Source organism: Atractosteus spatula, chromosome 7, assembly GCF_055471065.1.
Source record: "Atractosteus spatula isolate fAtrSpa1 chromosome 7, fAtrSpa1.hap1, whole genome shotgun sequence".
Classification (NCBI taxonomy): domain Eukaryota; kingdom Metazoa; phylum Chordata; class Actinopteri; order Semionotiformes; family Lepisosteidae; genus Atractosteus; species Atractosteus spatula.
In genome coordinates, this window is record NC_142712.1 from 23,707,976 (window position 1) to 23,726,877 (window position 18,902).

Below are 18,902 nucleotides of genomic sequence, written 5' to 3' on the forward strand. Positions count from 1 at the left end.
CAGTACTCCATGCAGATCTGTGTAGACCAGCAAAATCCTCCTAAACGATAGCTATATCCACATGGTCCCTTTTGGATCCATGGCAGTGATGCAGCATCCAACTCAAATGGTGCCCAACCCAGACATGTGGAGAGAAGAATAGGATAGTTTGGTCAGAACAGATGTATCTACCTGGTAGGCCACCACAAAGACACAAAATGACATGTACAATAGCACCAGTAGCCATGGTTGCAGCAGGCTATAATGTAAAATGTAAGTAGGCTAGGCTGAAGTAATAGGTCTTCTGTCTGGATTTGAATACTGAGACTGACTCGGCATCCCAAATTTGGGGTGGGAGACTATTCCATAAGCTAGGGGCCCTTTAACTAAAGGCTTTACTGCCAACTGTTTTTTATTAATGCGTGGAATATGAAGAAGACCTGCATTCTGTGATCTAAGCGGGCGACTTGGATGGTATACATGAATAAATTCCATTAGACAGACAGGTGCCTGACCTCTGAGAACCTTGTAAGTAAGTAGAATGATTTTGAAGTCCACCCTGTACCTGACAAGAAGCCAATGAAGAAAGCGAAGTATGGGGGTTATATGGTCATACTTTCTGGTCCTAGTAACAATTCTAGCTGCTGCATTCTGAATTCGCTGTAATATGTTGAAAGAGTGGTGGGTGCTCCCTGATAGTAGGGCATTGCAGTAGTCTAACTTGAATTTGAACTTTATTGCCATATGTAACCGGTACATGTACTGGTACAATGGAATTCTTACTTACAGAAAGTCTCTCAATTGTTAAAACAAGTGTAAAAACACAAAGTGCAGACAGTGCATCAAGACAATATACAAACAAACAGTAGACAATGTACAAGTCAACAAGTAAACAGTTTGAATGTAAACAATACAGACGTGTAAACAATGACTAAAGATGTGCAATAAATAAGAAATCATAATGAGGTAGATGGTGTAGGTGTGGCCCGAGGGGCATGGTTAAATGTGTTTGCCAATCACAGTTTTTTTTTATAGAAACTATTGAAGAATCTAGTGGTAAGTGTCCTTATGCTCTTATATCTTTTGCCTGAGGGCAGTGGGGTGAAAAGCTCATGCCCGGGGTGGTGACTGTCCTCTGTGATGGCCAGAATTCTACCACGGCAGCGGTCCACATAGAGCTGTTTAATCTCGGTGAGACCACAGCTGATGATCTTCTGGGTCATATTGACCATTCTCTGCAGTGCCTTTCTTTCTCGAGAAGAGGTGTTGCCGTACCATACGGTGATCCTGTTGGTGAGGATGCTCTTGATGGTGCAGCGGTAGAAGTTCACCAACACAGGTACTGGCATCCCCCATTGCTTGAGGCACCTCAAGAAATAAAGGCGCTGCTGAGCTTGAGTGTGAGTGTGTGGCCTGTGTCTCCGAAAGTCCACTATTAGCTCTTTCATTTTATTTACATTCAAGTCGAGGTTATTGCTGTGACACAACCTAAGCAGCTGTACGACTTCATCCCTCTAAGTGGACTCGTCATCATCACTGATCAGTCCTATTATAGTGGTGTCATCCGCAAACTTAATGATGCGGTTGTTGCTGTGTCTTGCTGTGCAGTTGTGAGTGAACAGGGAGTACAACCTTGGACTCAGACAGCAGCCTTGTGGAGTTCCAGTGCTCAGGGTGAGTGGTGTTGATGTTTTATTGCCTATCCGCACCACCTGTGGTCTCTCAATGAGAACATCCAGCAGCCAGTTGCAGACAGAGTTGCACAGACCTAATCCCCTGCGCTTTCTCACCAGTTGACTGGGTATGATGAAATTGAATAAACGAGGTACAAGGAAAAATGCCAGGTAGAGCTCTCAAGGAATAGACAGAGCAACGGGAAGCAGGTTAGGATGGTATAAATAGCCCGGCGTGCCGCACGGTAGGGTGTTTGCACGTGTGTTAACGCGTGCGGCGCTTGTTAATAATAACCCGCTGCTGGTGCTGATTAGATTGCTTAAGAGTTGGTCTCTGCTGGCTGGCGGTTGTGACAAACAGCTCACTCATTCAAGGCACCTGAGGACAATTCTGGATCAATCAGATGACATCTTGGACCTCCAGCAACCTTATTTACTGTATCTCTTGCAGTAAATGTCCAGCCATCTACATTAGAGAAACAGGATAGAGACTTGAAGACCGCTTCAGAGAACATGTTAGGGCTGTGACGATTAAAGATTTTACCTAGACCATTGTTTCTCATTTCACCTCTGACGGCCATGATCACAATAATCTCTCTGTCTGTTTTCTTAAAGATGGTTTTCCTAACTCATACATCAGAAAGAATACAGAAACTAAAATTATCCTGCAGCTAGGATCACACCTTCCCCTTTCTCTCAACGACAGACTACTTTTCTTCTAAATCCTCTCTATTCATTGTAGGTTTCATTTCACACCTCTCTTCACCTATCCTGACTTCACACCACCTTATTGGCCACTCTCGCTCCTCCTCTTTCCCAGCTTTTGTTCTTCTGTTACATTACCTTTGCTTACTGCCCTGTCTTTCTCACACCTGAAGAAGGTTCCAGGGCCAAAACTTTCTGTTTTCTTTCTTTCTTTCAACATGGAATAAACCTATAACTTGTTAATTTCTCTGTGTCTTGAGTGGAGTGAAACTGCCTTAGTTTTGCAATATTTCTTAATTGTAGGAAGCATGTTTTCGATACTGTTTTAACATGAGAGTTAAATGAGAGCCTTGTGTCTAATATGACGCCTAGGTTACGTGCTGAGTCTTTGAGGCATTTTTAAATCCTCTGAGTTAAGTACTGAAGTTATAGTAGTCCTATCAGTATTGTTGCCTCCAAACAACTGAACCTCAGTTTTTGAGTAAGAAAAAGTTTACACACATCTGTCTTTACTTCATTTTTGCAATTAACTAAAGTGATAATAGACAGGTTGTCGTGTAAATTAGGTGTAAATGAAATGTATATTTGAGTGTCATCAGCATATGAATAAAAGTTAATATTATGTTTTCGTATTATCCTACCTAGCAGCAGCATGTAGAGAGAGAACCATATTGGTCCCAACACTGATCCCTGTGGTACCCCAAATTGAACTGGTGACATCGACGAAGCAGTACAATTATTGGATATTTGAACATAAAGAAAACGATTAGTTAAATATGAAGCAAACCACTTAAGGACAGTTCCACATAAGCCAACCTCAATCCTAAACCTGTGTAACAAAACAGAGTGGTCAACCTTGTCAAAGGCAGCACTAAGATCTAGAAGCACAAGCACTGTTACATTCCCCGCGTCAGTAGCTAACAGAATGTCATTTACGATTCTTGTTAATGCAGTTTCAGTGCTGTGGCCTGGGCGGAAACCAGACTGGAATTTCTCAAGCATATTATTTGAGTTCAGATACAATTGAAGTTGGGCCACAACTATTCTTTCAAGAATTTTAGATAGAAATGGGACGTTTAAGACAGGCCTGTAGTTGTTAAGAACTTGTGGATCCAAATCTGGCTTCATAAGGAGCGGTCTAACAAATGATACCTTGAATTGATCAGGTACAACGCCTGATACAAGGTACGTGTTCATCATACTAATTACAGGTCCTGCTAGTACTTTGAGGGAATCTAAGACTAGCTGAGTGGGGATGAGATCTAGAAAACTGGTGGTTGACTTTGTCTTAATAATTAATTTATTTTGTTCTTGTTCATTAACTGACTGAAAAACACTAAAGATGTGCGCATATTGTTTCTGTACCAGACTTCTTTGTGGCTTATTTGATTGTGTTTGAAGTCTGATGGTGTTAATTTTATCGTTAAAGAAGTTCATGAAATCGTCACTACTAAAGTTAGATGGAACTATAGAATCAGTCTTATTTGTAAGATAAGCTATTCTCTTAAATAGGTAGTGAGGGTTATTTTTATTGCTTTCTATAAGTTCAGAGTAGTAAGCTGAATGAGCTCTGAATAGGGCATTCTTATATTGTTGCAGGCTATCAGTCCATGCCGACTTGAATACTTGCAAACCAGTAGACCTCCATTTGTGCTCTAGTTTGTGGCACTCCTCTTTAAGGGATCGTGTGTGATCATTATACCATGGAGAGTGTCTAGTGGTTTTGACTACCTTAGTCTTTAGCGGGGCAATTTTATCAAGGGCCTGTCTGACCACTGTATTATAGTTATGTGTGATTTTGTCAACATTATTACTGGAGATGAAGCTACTGTAGCATTGTTCATTGTGTTCATAAAATTTAATGAAGTACCCCCGTTGATGTGTCATCGGTAGTCTGACATCAATGATAGTCCTTGGCAGCTATCAAGGGCAGTCGAATCTAAAAAGTAATTAAAGCATGGTCAGAAAACGTTATTGATGGGATGGACTAGTACAGATGCAGCCATTCAAAACAAGCAGGCGATACCGCATTATTTTGCGGTGCGCTTGACGCAGCCTACCGCGAGTTACCGTAAATTCTCGTATAGTACCTCATAATACCACGTGGTACCGCAAGCAAAATAATAGTATCCGGAATTTCCACAAGGTGGAGCTAATAAAGCTCAACCTCTCATGTTTGAGCTGTCGCCGTCAAAATCTTTAACGAAGATATTACTAATAGTATTAATAATGAATGACCTTGGACAAGCTGTAAACTCAAAGTATTGCCCTGGTCCACATTCTTTTTTTCATTGACCGTCTTTGTAAAAGTAACACCACAGTATTTCGCAATCACGCATTTGTTTCCAATCATACAAAGTACAGTAATTTTTGAGAATCTCCGATTCACCATGCCTTTCACATGCTCATAAAAGAGATTGATTTAGGAACATAAACATATTACTGTATGCAAACTGTACTGTATACAGTATGTATATGTATATTTAATGTCTTTACTGTGCCCGTTTAAGTATTGAATATTTATATGGAATTTTACCACTGAAGGGAAATCTTAGTAGCTGAGCATAAAAAGAATAGGAGCATACTGTAACGCGTGTGAAGGCCATAAACGATATTAATTTTGGAACATAAACATACAGTATATGGCTGGTCTCGGTACTTTAAAGAAAACATACACACCAGTATTCCATTTCTCCCTAAACATTTTAAGCATCGAAGTCTTTAACTAACGTGATACCGGAGTCAACAAGCATACTTTTAGAATTTGATTAAAAGGGAATATAATATGGAATCGCGTATCTAAAGAAATTAATAACGATATAATTATATTCATGTACCGCAACACAAGAATAGTACACGCTGTATGATGTCTGTTGATAATGTTTGTAGGGCTTTTTCAACACTCCTCATGCAACCTTGCCGGTGGCGCTGTGGGTTAGGTTCCTGAATCCCACATCACACGTTGGGTGTTCGAATCCAGCCGGAGCCATGACTTTTTTTTTAACAAACATTTCTTTGAAAAAATAAAACGTTTCCCTGGGTCAGAGATTAAATAAAACTTCACTCGCACCAAACAAATTTATATTTCTAAATATCACAACATGATCGAATTTAAGTCATTTTAATAACAATGAATAGTCACCTATGCGTTACAATATAAACATTTATATTGATTTAAATCGCGTTTAAATCGCCTTTATTTAAAACCCATAAAAAAAGCTGATACTGTTTAGACTTTTAATTATTTAAAACTGTATTACAGCAGCACAATGCACAATGCAACGTAAATCGCTATCTTTGTCTTTTGCGTAATAATGTTCACCTCTCTGTCCAGCAAATTAACAATAGTAATAATAATGAACTTTATTGTACATGGCGCCTTTAAAGGTGGCTCCTCAAAGTGCTTTACAGGATAAAAACAATAACAACAATACTGTTAGGCTGGGCAAATGATTTTTTTTTTAAAGAAATACAAAATGAGAAATAATGATGTGTTCCAGCTTAGACATTAACGAAGAGCATAACACGGAGGCAGCGTGGCGGTCGGCTCTGGCTTTCCCATCTATACCGATGCACTGCAAGTACAACCCCCCTCCCTGCGGGAGTGCTAGCTGTGATGAATTAAACCGGTTTCACAGGTATTTTCAAAGTAGAAGGGGGCGAGGTTTCCAGCGAAAGACACCTCCCCCCCTCCAAAACCCAGTAAGTACAGTACTTACTAGTTAAGAAAGCTAGGCTCCTCAATTAAATCGCTTTAACATGCTAATGCATTGGTGTAACAGTCCGGGCATGGCAAGCTTCTAATGTCTCCCGACTACGGCGAAAGGAACCCTTCTTTCATTGGAAGACAATGAACATATTCTACCCGTACATGAGAATATAATGCTGGCGCCTGGGCGCGGTGGGGTGCTGTACCAGCTGTCAAAGTTGTTGTTTTTTTAAAAGTCAATTGAGTGTCCATAATATTGCAGTAAGTGAAAAGACCACGGGCATTCTTCCTCCCCCTACATTGTCAGAGTAGAATAGAATTTATTATTAGCACAATTTATTACAGTGCTAAATTTAATATTATTGATTACTAATAATTTATGCTAACACCTAGCTTTCTTAACTAGTAAGTACTGTACTTACTGGGTTTTGGAGGGGGGGGTGTCTTTCGCTGGAAATCTCACCCCCTTCTACTTTGAAAATACTTGTGAAACCGGTTTAATTCCATATTAAATTCCATATTAATTCCATATTTAATTCCTTCACTTCTGCATAAGCTTTCTGGAGGAGCAGTGGATGGAATGCGGCTCTGCAAATTCACAGGTGCCTGACTTGATGGAATTCACATTATCATATTCACATATCACCCCCTCTCTCTCTCTTGCTTGCCCTCCCCCCTGTGTATTGTCTGTTTAGGGCAAGCAAGAGAGAGTGTGCTGTCCTTTGACAAAACAAGGCTAGCCAGATAATGTGAATCGAAACCTGTTTTTCTAGCTTTTAAAGTCGTGCGATGTGTAAGCAGGAACACATCATTATATCTTACATATGAAAAATACATAATATAGCTCCCAAACAAACGCAAATGTGTTTTTAATAAAATGCTTTTATTCACTCATAATCTGACAATTTCAGGAAGACTAAGGAAGGACTAAGGAAATTGTCATCTGTTGTTGAAGCTCTGTGAGCTCTGTGACTTTGAGACCACTTGTTATCCCAAGTTGTTTGAATCGCCACAATTCACATAGAGAAAAAAGAGCTGACTGACAAGATTTAAGATGTGGCTGTCAATGTTGGATTAAAAAAACACGTTGCCCGACGTTAGTTGCATTGCATTGCCGCCCCCGCGTTATGCTCTTCGTTAATGTCTAAGCCGGAACACATCATTATATCTCATTTTGTATTTCTTTAAAAAAAAAATCGTTTGCCCAGCCTAACAGTATTGTTGTTATTGTTTTTATCCTGTAAAGCACTTTGAGGAGCCACCTTTAAAGGTGCCAAATACAATAAAGTTCATTATTATTACTATTGTTAATTTGCTGGACAGAGAGGTGAACATTATTACGCAGAAGACAAAGATAGCGATTTACGTTGCATTGTGCATTGTGCTGCTGTAATACAGTTTTAAATAATTAAAAGTCTAAACAGTATCAGCTTTATTTATGGGTTTTAAATAAAGGCGATTTAAACGTGATTTAAATCAATATAAATGTTTATATTGTATCGCATAGGTGACTATTCATTGTTATTAAAATGACTTAAATTCGATCATGTTGTGATATTTAGAAATATAAATTTGTTTGGTGCGAGTGAAGTTTTATTTAATCTCTGACCCAGGGAAACGTTTTATTTTTTCAAAGAAATGTTTGTTAAAAAAAAAAGTCATAGCTCCAGCTGGATTCGAACACCCAACGTGTGATGTGGGATGGGGGATTCAGGAACCTAACCCACAGCACCACCGGCAAGGTTGCATGAGGAATGTTGAAAAAGCCCTACAAACATTATCAACAGACATCGTACAGCGTGTACTATTCTTGTGTTGCGGTACATGAATATAATTATATCGTTATTAATTTCTTTAGATACGCGATTCCATATTATATTCCCTTTTAATCAAATTCTAAAAGTATGCTTGTTGACTCCGGTATCATGTTAGTTAAAGACTTCCATGCTTAAAATGTTTAAGGAGAAATGGAATACTGGTGTGTATGTTTTCTTTAAAGTACCGAGACCAGCCATATACTGTATGTTTATGTTCCAAAATTAATATAGTTTATGGCCTTCACACGCGTATGCTCCTATTCTTTTATGCTCAGCTACTAAGATTTCCCTTCAGTGGTAAAATTCCATATAAATATTCAATACTAAAATGGGCACAGTAAAGACATTTAAATCTTTCTACGACCGACCAACGCACCACGATTGCCCCTGTCGGTCAACCAATCACGTACCGCAGTATTTTGCATCATCGTGCGTCACGATGCGCGAGGCCGTAGCCAATTACCTCCGGTACGTGTCTGTGCCGTGCACTTTGAATGGCTGCATCTGTACATGATAAATCAGCTCTATGAGTGATAATTAAGTCTAGTGTCTGATTGTATGTGTGTCATCTCAAAACTATAATTATAATTCTTTAAAACAAATATATTTTTTATCATAGAATCATCGTTTTTGTATATGAGCAATCAGCTAGCCTCAAACCTGTGAACATTATTGAAGAATGGAAGGGCTGAAGATCCAGTTCATGCATTCTTCTCAATTTTGAACTCATAAGCCATCTACCTTTTTCATAGTGTGACCCCTACAGTAACTACTGGAGAATTTATGCTAATATTAGCATATCAAACTCACCAGCTGAGCGCACGTTGCATAGGTCATTGTTGTACAGCTATCCAAGGCATTTTAATGCTAGAAATTAACTGTAGCACAATAGAGTATGCCTATAATGGTACAAATCTTTTAGTGCTTTTTTGAAAAAAAAGGTTCTGCAACACCAAGCTTTAACATCATAAAGAAATTTCTATCCCCATGTTCTTCAAAATTACACAAATATGCAAAAATGTATAAAAAATAAGAACAGGTAGGTTAAATACTTGTTCTATTCTACAGTCTTTTCTATTGACTGTTGACTTTGAAAAACACATACAGTATTCTCTGGCATTTGTAATGTAAAATACTCAACATTTTGAATATGTGTTTGGTTTGATTAGATTCACCACAGTACACTGAAAATGCTAACTGAGTAGAGTATTGTGGTTTCTATCTTTTGATAGATTTTCGTTTGTAAATCTTTTAAAGTTAAATAGACTGTAACAGGAGCTTGTCAAACTCTAAAGATGACTTACACACCAAGACCCAACTGCATCACAGTCAAACTTCAGTCAAACTATGAAGTTTTATGGAGCTGTAGACATAAAAAAATGTGCCTTGTATGTGAATTGGGGTTGGGAGATGGATTGAAGGCAGAATTGAGTATAAGGGTCTTGTCGGGGTGAGTTACTCTTGCTGTATTTTGTCTTGATTAGAGAATTCTAATTTTACGAGTGGAGGGTATACATCCCTGCATTACACGCTTTACTTCTCCACTGCATCTCATTGATGTTGGTTGTAAACATTTGACTTATTTGTATTGATGTTTGCAATAATTTGCACCATTAACAGTGTTTCAAGGGGAGAAGCAGGAATTAGTAGAGTAGAGATAACCCAAGTGGCTGAAAGGAGGAGATAGTCCCTTGACTCACTGAGAGCAGCATGAGAAGTGCTGCCTCATGACTGGGAACGAATCCCTCAAGGGGGAAGAGAAAGAACCCCTAACTGGAGGAATCACTTTGAGAGCTGCTCAAGGGGTTGAGAATGAAGAGAAAGCTGCTCGAGAAGGAAGTGAAAAAAGTTCCCTGACTCTCTGAGAGTTGCTTTTGAGGCCCTGCTTTGCAACTGGGATGAGCCCTCAGGGGACCGAGGGAATGAGAATTAGTCATTTAGAGTTACCAAGAATAATGTGGCCGGGGGTCCCCTCTGGCTCGCACTTGAGAACCTCCCCAGAAAGGGTCAAGGTGGCGCTGCCATCCTGAGGTCGGGGAAGTGAGCTTCACTTACCCCCCAGACAGAACCTGGATGCAAAGGCAACACAGAATAAAGAGGAGGAGGAAGGAATTCAAAACTTTAGATGTGTGCGTTAGTGTGGTTAAGGTTTAAATAGGAAAGAGAAATGAAATGAATGATAGAGGAAGGGGTGAAACACCCCTAGCTTCTCCCCTAGAACTCCACCTATCTGTTTCCATATAATTTAATATTTATTTTAAAATTATCGTTAATTATTTATTTTGCCCCTGATTTCCCTATGTACTGTGTACTACGTACTGTACTGTGTGAGAGGTTCTGCTTGTCATGGTCACACCTACTATAAATGAATACATATGGAATAATGCCATGTGGAGTCTGACACATCTGTGCTAATGAGATTGAAATGTTGCCAAAAAAATGACCGTTAACAAATGTAATGAAAAAAATGAGAACATAATGCTAAAACACTAATGGGTTATAATGATTCCATTAGTACACTCTATTGTAACAACATTGTTGCAATAGAAATAAACAATTCAAGAAATAGAAATAGTTCAATTCAAGTGACAGTAAAACTTATTAGCCACTATGAAATGTGGAGTGAGTGATAGTAAACCAGAAAGTAAAAAAAGACCTACACACCCCACCATGCTGACAAAAAAAAACACTGTGCTAACAACTTTTCACACTCCTTAATTTCAAATCGCATTATTTTCTTGAACAATGCCGGCAATTTACCAGCTTTGCATTAAAACAGAATGGATATTAATTTCAAAATCTAACAGAGACTATGTGTAATGCTTTGTACTTGAATAATTGTCTGTGAGGAGCCATTTAAGGAGCACATTTTCAGTAAATATCCTTTAAGAAAACTCAGTCCGTGTCCAGGACGCAACTGTTGTTTTATATTCGAAACAGGATTTTTGAGCATCTAGGACAGGAATGAATGGTGTCAAGGGAGCATGCCTGGCCTGCAGATTCATCTTTAAAGAATGAGCACACAGCACCTCCACCCACTATTGTTTCTCTAAAACACAGAGAAGCTTGTGCAGAGGGGTCAAAGTTCAAGCCTATCAATGACTGCTCTCAAAACGCCAGTACAAAGCAATAAAAAATGGAGTGAACCAAATTCAAAAGCTGAATTTCAAATAGAAAAACATTAAGCAAACAGAGTTTTGAGTTTTGCAGACAGAGACTGAATGTATTCTTAATAAAGCACCAATCTGAAGAATTTAATTAAAATTAACTGATTTTGAAAGTTAAGCTTGAACTCATGAAACAACTTAGATCTTTTTCTAAAGAGGGATCTTCCCAGATTACAGCTGAAAACACATAACATCTTGGCAAAAACTGCTCTACGAATGATTAAGTTCAAATAGTGTATTGATGATCAAATAAATTATTGAGATGAGCAAAAAAATAAAATAAGTCTTTGGAGCTCTCTACAAATTTCATTACCCTTGAAAGCCTTTGTGGGAGAGTGCTGAAAAAAATGAACATAAATAATACTGTAGAGTTTCCAAGACTGATGACTAGAAAATGAGGTATGGTCAAGTGAAATCCATTAGGACTATAAAGATGAGAAATAATCACTACTTAAAAAGGTTGTTTAACTTGAAGCCATTATGGTGAAAGTTTAAAGAACTCCTTATTTTACTATCTCAACTATGAAGTACCTGTTTTCTTCCAAAGAATGTTCTCTGCAATAAAATGTAGAAATAAGGATTGTTTATCTAGCTCAGTAAACCTGCTCATATTTTTGTTAAAATTTAATGTTGACAGTTGATGATCTGATGTCAGTTCAGTTTAAAACACTCTTAATCTTTAAAAGGGTGAATACAAGTGCGAGAACAGCACAATGTATTATGTACAGTGCAGACATGTCTAGACATCTACAGTACAATACATATTAGTTCAGATTACTGACTAAGAGATAAATATTTTCATTATCAACTGAATGGGGCTATCTGTGGGTTGGAGCACATGGACAGCTCCTGTGTAGTGTGTAGTGTTGTGCTATCCACCCATGTCTTATTACAATCTGGTGTTTGATTATGAGCTTTGATCAATTTTATTGTTCCATACCTTGACATGAATCTTTAAAAAAAATCTTTCCTCAGAGGCTTCTACTTGACAAATGATTAATGGGATGCAAAGCGTCTTAGGCCTGAAAGATATATTGTGTGACAGCTATGGTCCAGTAAGCTCTTGCCTGAATGGACAGGTCAGCAGACAATCTGAGTGCATGTATGGTGACCTCTTGCAAATGCAATTTAGTATCAACTGTAGATCAGCATACCTCCTGAAAGTGAACAGGTCTACCAAGCTCCCTAAATGTTTCCTGTGTATATTACAGAGATATGCGTTATGATTTGGCTGCTAAAACATGATGAAATCAACTGTTAGGGCTCTATATTTTCACATTCCTGCAGTTGGTACTGTCTCAATAATTTGTTCATTTTGAAATACTAGTTTCACTGCTGTGAAAATAACTTTTTAGCTGTAATAAGCGGATATACGAGATCACCTACATGTGCAATGCTTTATGTACAGATAAAAAATATATATTCTTTATGGTTCCATAAGATTAAAATGCTCTCATTTATGAAAATGAAAGATTAAGAAAAACAAGATTAAACACATTTTACTGCAGAGATGACAAAGTATTTTTACTCAATTAATTTACATTTTGTCACTAAAAATCATTCATTTAATTTTGCTGCTGTACAATAATATTATGTTTCATTATTTAAGTCAATCATTTTTCTGACAATAAAGCATTTTTTGTAGTTTTATACCATTGACACAATTAACAAATTCTGAAGAGATCATAGAAAACCCTTATTTGAATAAGGATGTTCACTAAGATGTTTACTAGTTTCAGATAATTTCAAGGGTCTAGTTCAACTAATATTTAATATTTAGCTAATTCAGCTTCACACATTTTATCATTTCATTTACATAATGGCTCCTAATAAACAGCAGTTATGGAGTTTATATACTGTACTGACTGTGTGACTTTTGCTTTTAGTTTACAGCCATGGATCTCAAACTGTGGTACACGGAGCGCCCCCAGGTGGTACGCCAGATGACCCTGGAAATTTGTTGTGTGCACTGAAAAATTGGGACAGGTTTTCATGTTTTCTATTTTAATAAAATTATTTTTATGTGTCAAATATGCAGCCTATGTACTTAGCTACAATACAGCGCGCGAGAGCAAGAGCTACTATGGAATTCTATTAAATTGTATACGAATGCTTGCTATGAACATACAGTAAGTGGCCAATTGTATTTAAAAAAAGTAATCTCCAGCAAATAGGGAGGTAGGAGAATGAGCTCTGCTGCTGAACCTGCTAGTGTTAGCAAGCGTTGGAAAATGGCTACAATGTGGTACGATCCAAAGTATCTGAGTTTGGGATTTACACCAGGACAGAAGAAGAGCCAAGACCACAGTGTGTAATGTGTTGTGAGATTCTCAGCAATGAAAGCTGAGATGGCACTTTACCACGCAACATGTGCTCTTGAAGGATAAGCCTGTTGATTTTTTTCAAAGGAAACTTAAAGATCTGAAGCACGTCCACCATAAGGAACAGTGTCACTCCAGTTTCCAAAGCCCAGGAAGCATCTTACCATGCAAGCTTGCGGTTTGCTAAATTAAGTAAGCCCCACACTATTGGTGAAGACCTTTGTTTATCGTTGACAAAAGAGCTGACACGTATTATGTGTGGAGAGAAACCTGTTAAACAACTCGACGTGCTGACAGAGCACATTAAGATGAGCAGATGCTTTTCACTGCAATTAGATGAGTCTGTAGATGTTGTTGATTTGGCAATTTACTTGGTTACGTTAGATATAGGTTTGAGAGTATGTCCCATGAAAACTTTCTGATCTACATGTCTCTATCAACAAGAACTACAGGGGAGCACATATTTCAGCTTCTGAATGAATTTATTGAAGAGAATGGCATTGACTGGAAAAAATGCATCGGAATTTGTATAGATGGTGCTAGAGTGATGACAGACAGACACAGCGGTGTATCTGCATGAATTAGAGAGGTTGCTCCACATATGAACTGGACACACTGCAGCATCCACCGTAAGGCCTTGGCACCCAAGAAAATGCGTGATGATTTAAAATCTGTGTTACACTCTGCTGTCAAAGTTGTGAATTCTATCAAGGCTCAACCAATGAATTAACGTCTGTTCAGTGTGCATTGTAATGAAATGGGCAGCGAACATGTGTGGCTTTTGATACATACCTGTACTGAAGTGAGATGGTTATCAAGGGGCAAAGTGCTCATGAGGCTCTTTGAATTGCACTCTGAGGTACAAATGTTTTTGCATTTCCTCAGAGGCTTCTACTTGACAAATGATTAACAGGATGCAAAGCGTCTTAGTCCTGAAAGATATATTGTGTGACAGCTATGGTCCAGTAAGCTCTTGCCTTAATGGACAGGTCAGCAGAAAATCTGAGTTCATGTATGGTGACCTCTTGCAAATGCAATTAGTATCAACTGTAGATCAGCATACCTTCTGAAAGTGAACAGGTCTACCTTATAAAGCTCCCTAAATGTTTCCTTTGTATACTGTATTACAGAGATATGTGTTATGATTTGGCTGCTAAAACATGACAAAATCAACTGGTAGGGTATAGCTTTTGCTACATACTGAAGCGAGATGGTTTTCAAGGCGCAAAGTGCTCACGAGGCTCTTTGAATTGCACTCTGAGGTACAGATGTTTTTGCATGAACAGCAATCTCCCTTGGCAAGTCTGTTTGATGATCTAGTGTGGCTGGTAAAATTAGCCTACCTGGCTGATATATTCACACGATTGAATGAGCTGAATATGGGACTGCAGGGGCTCTCTTTAACAATTTTTGACGTGTCTGACAAGATCACTGCTATGAAGAAAAAGCTGCAGCTTTTTGTTAATAAAATCAACAGAATTGATGTTTCTGCTTTCCCAACTTTGGAAAACTATCTGCACACATACAAATGCAGCCATTCAAAATGCACAGTACAAACCCGTACCGCACGCAACTACCCACAAGCCACCGCAGTCCACCGCAGTAAGTGATTTGCTGGCCAAAATGACCGACAGGGGCACTCGTGGTGCATTGGTCGGTAGTGAAAAGATTTAACCATTTAATCTCTTTAGTGTGCACATTTTAATCCGCCTAGTATTGAATATTTATATGGAATTTTACCACTAAAGGGAAATTTTAGTAGCTGAGCATAAAAAGAAGAGGAGCATAACGCATCTGAAGGTCATAAACGATATTAATTTAGGAACATAAACATATTACTGTATGTAAACTGTACTGTATATGGCTGGTCTTGGTAGTTTAAAGAAAAAATACACACCAGTCTTCCATTTCTCCCTAAACATTTTAAGCATCAAAGTTTTATGAAACGGTCCCCAAATATGCGATTGCTGTATAGAATGAATGTTAATTAAAAAAATTATTTAACATGAAAATTAAGCTGTTTACATTCCTCCGCCTGAGAATATAGTCACTCGTTGCTACACAACGCAGAAACACAGCCACAGGTAACTAGCAAAGAGAGGACATTAGCTAGCCAATATGATAAAGGAATAAATGATTTTTTAATTTCTTTTGCACATTTATTTGAACATTTCCATCGATTGTACAAGCACTTGGAAACTGTCCAATCCCTAATTCATCTGCATTTTCTTTAATGCTCCGGGCATTCTCTCTGTCTGGCGCTGGTCTGTCTTCTAGGATATAATGCTGGCGATTTGTGTTAAAATTGGGTTCCCAATAATGCCGCAGAAAACTCTTGTTTTTATGTCCACTATAATGGACAATCTCCCTTGCTTTTAACCAAGCGTTTCATAATTTCCTAAAATGAAAATGCGACAGAATTCTGGGGTGTCCTTATACCAGAGATTACGGTAGGCTTCAGAATGGTGATTGGCTGACACCATCTGACACCCCTCTGATTGGAGAAAAAAAAACTTGCTGATCTGTTCTACATAGCAGGAAGAAAACGGCATATGCTGCTTCTATTCGAAACGCATATTTTAAAAGTTTAATTAGGAAGTAAAAACCTTACAGCGTACACAGATTTCTAAACTGATCAGGAGGAAGAAAAATCACCCGTGTTTCGCGCATAAAAAGTGGTTATTAACTATCGAAACCTGTTTTATTTAATTTTATTTTTATTTAGATTAAGAGTTCCCATCACCCCCATTTCCATTTAAATCGCAAACCCGTGTTTAATTAAATATTTTTATTGATTCACAATCTGGCAATGCAACGTAAATCGTTATCTTTGTCTTCTGCATAATAATGTTCACCTCTCTGTCCAGCAAATTAATTATTTTCTCGGAACGTTTACCCAGCGTAATATTGTATTTCATTGCACTTTGACAGATCGTCTTTAAATCAATTATTGTCAGAATATCCCCACCTCCAAACAAGAACAAAATTGCAACGATTTTATTAACTGGCTGTTTCAGTAACTTAAAGTATATATTTAAAGTAATAATTTAACAATATATGTAAATTTTTTAAGATATGTTTATGTTGTGAACGTCTGTAGATTGTATCTTATTTTTAGTTTTTGTTTTGTTTCACGTTAATTTTATAAGGTCATCTTGATTAAAATACTTTTATTTTTTCACAATCTGGTAATGCCAGACAGAATTCACATTCGCTGCAGCCAAATGGCCTTGCAGATCAGAAAATCAAGGAACAAAACAATTATCGCGCCCGGCTCCTCAATGGAATCGCTTTAACATGCTAATGCATTGGTGTAACACTCTGTGTCTACAGTACATTGTAAACAAACCAGTTTCACAGGTATTTTCAACCCCCAACCACTGTTGTTTCATCGGTTGTTATCCTGTAAAGCGCTTTGAGGAGCCACCTTTAAAGGCGCTATATAAAATAAAGTTTATTATTATTATTATTAATATTGATCATATTTTTCCTCCCAGAACTTGTAAATTGTTGTTGTTATTGTTGTTGGTATCCTGTAAAGCACTTTGAGAAGCATACTGTCCAGCTTGTCAGGTGCATTCTCTTGTAAAATAATAAGTAGAGCTTTGGGCTTATTAGTGCTCCACTTACAGCAACCCAATGTAAATACATTTTGTCTCCAAATCCACCACCACTTGTATGAATCATAGCCCTGCCAAACGATGCAAATTCCGCTGCAATGGTTGTGTGCAGGAATTATTCAGTATGGCATCTCCATGTTCAAGTAAACACTGCTCTGTGTGCAAATGCAAATGCATTTAAAAAAGTTTTTTTGTTAAAAAAGCCACCTTTAAAGGCGCTATATAAAATAAAGTTTATTATTATTATTAATATTGATGATATTCTTCCTCCCAGGACTTGTAAAATTGTTGTTGTTATTGTTGTTATCCTGTAAAGCGCTTTGAGAAGCATACTGTCCAGCATATTGTATTTCATTGCACTTTGACAGATCGTCTTATAATCACTTGTTGTTAGAATATCCCCCAAGAGGATGTTCCCCCCAAGAGGATATAGAAGATATCCCCCAAGAGGTATCCAGGTATCAGTGAAACGGGCGTACAGTCTGGAGAGATCGCCCGTTTTCCATGTAAATAGTTCCCTGGTTCCACACCCCTTGGTCTCTCTCTCTCTCTCTTTCTCTGTCTCTCTGTCTCTCTCTCTGTCTCTCTCGGGCCCGCGCTCTTGGCGGGCTTGTCTTGTGTCTCTCTCTCATCTGGGCGCGGAAGTGCTGCTGGCGGGTGGTGACGGAGAAGAAATAAAGCACAGTTTTTAACTCCACAAGTCTGAGTCTCTGTGTTCGTCCTCAACGAACCCAAATTCATTACATTGGTGTCAGAAGCGGGAGGATGGACAGTGAACGGCCGATGATGTCGGACTCAGAGAAGCGCCAGTTCCCCCAGCAGCCGAGTGACCCCCTAAAGCACCTTTTGGGGGCGAGCAGCAGCCGCCAGGGGCCAGGACGACCCCTCAGCACTGCCAGTGGCCACAGCCCTTATCAGGGCTACCCCACAGTGACCTACTCAGTGGAAGGGGGGCCCTTTCCCGGGTCGCCTCAGGCCATGTGGCAGGAAGGAGACTCCAGACCAGCGGGGTCCAGCCCGTCACCCCTGCTCCAGCCTGTGCCGGTGAGACCGAGCCGTTATAATGGGGAGATCCCATGGCAAATGTTTGAGGCTCAGTTCCAGATGGCGGCCTAGGCAAACGGCTGGTCTCAGGTGGAGATGGTGGGCCACCTTGCTGCTGTCCTGGAGGGGAAGCCCTGCCAGGTGTTGCTGGATGTACCCGGGGACCAGCGGTACAACTTCGCGGTGTTGGCGTCGGCCCTCCGGAGGCTTTTTGGAAGGAGAGGAGAGGCGCCGGGACTGCTGCGGGCAAGGTTGGCCCAACGCTGCTGCCTAGCGGGAGAGCCACTGGGTCCAGTCGCCGCAGAAGTGGCCTACTTAGCCCTCCAGGGATACCCTACTCTCCTGGAGGAGGCCCACTGGGAGATAGCGCTCCAGGTGTACCTCTGGGCTCTGGCGCCGACTGAGGTGCAGCGCCATGTGATGCTGGCCACGCTGGTCCTCTTGGAGCAGGCCCTGGCTCTGGCTGAGCAGGCTGATGCCATATTCGAGGAGTCCGGTGGGCACCAACGGAGGGGCGCATGGGGAATCAGATGGGGAGGAGGAGACGGCCAGCGCGGCGATGCTGGGGGAGCGACGACGGCTGGTCATCTGCCACCGCTGTGGGGAGAAGGGGCATAGGAGTGCCAGGTGCTGGATCCCCGGGGACTCCGGAGGCCGTTGGGAAATGGGAGTGGGGCGCCCTTGAGCGACGCTACCCCCGCTCCGGAAAGCCAGAAAGAGTGCTTCACCCCGCCTGCTGTGGGAAGGGTTGGCCACAGCAGGGGCTTATTACTTCCCTGCCTCATCGAGGGCAGACCCTGCCAGGCCCTCGTCAACACTAGTTCGACCATCATCCTGCTGCGGCCTGGTGTCCTGCCGGGCACCGAG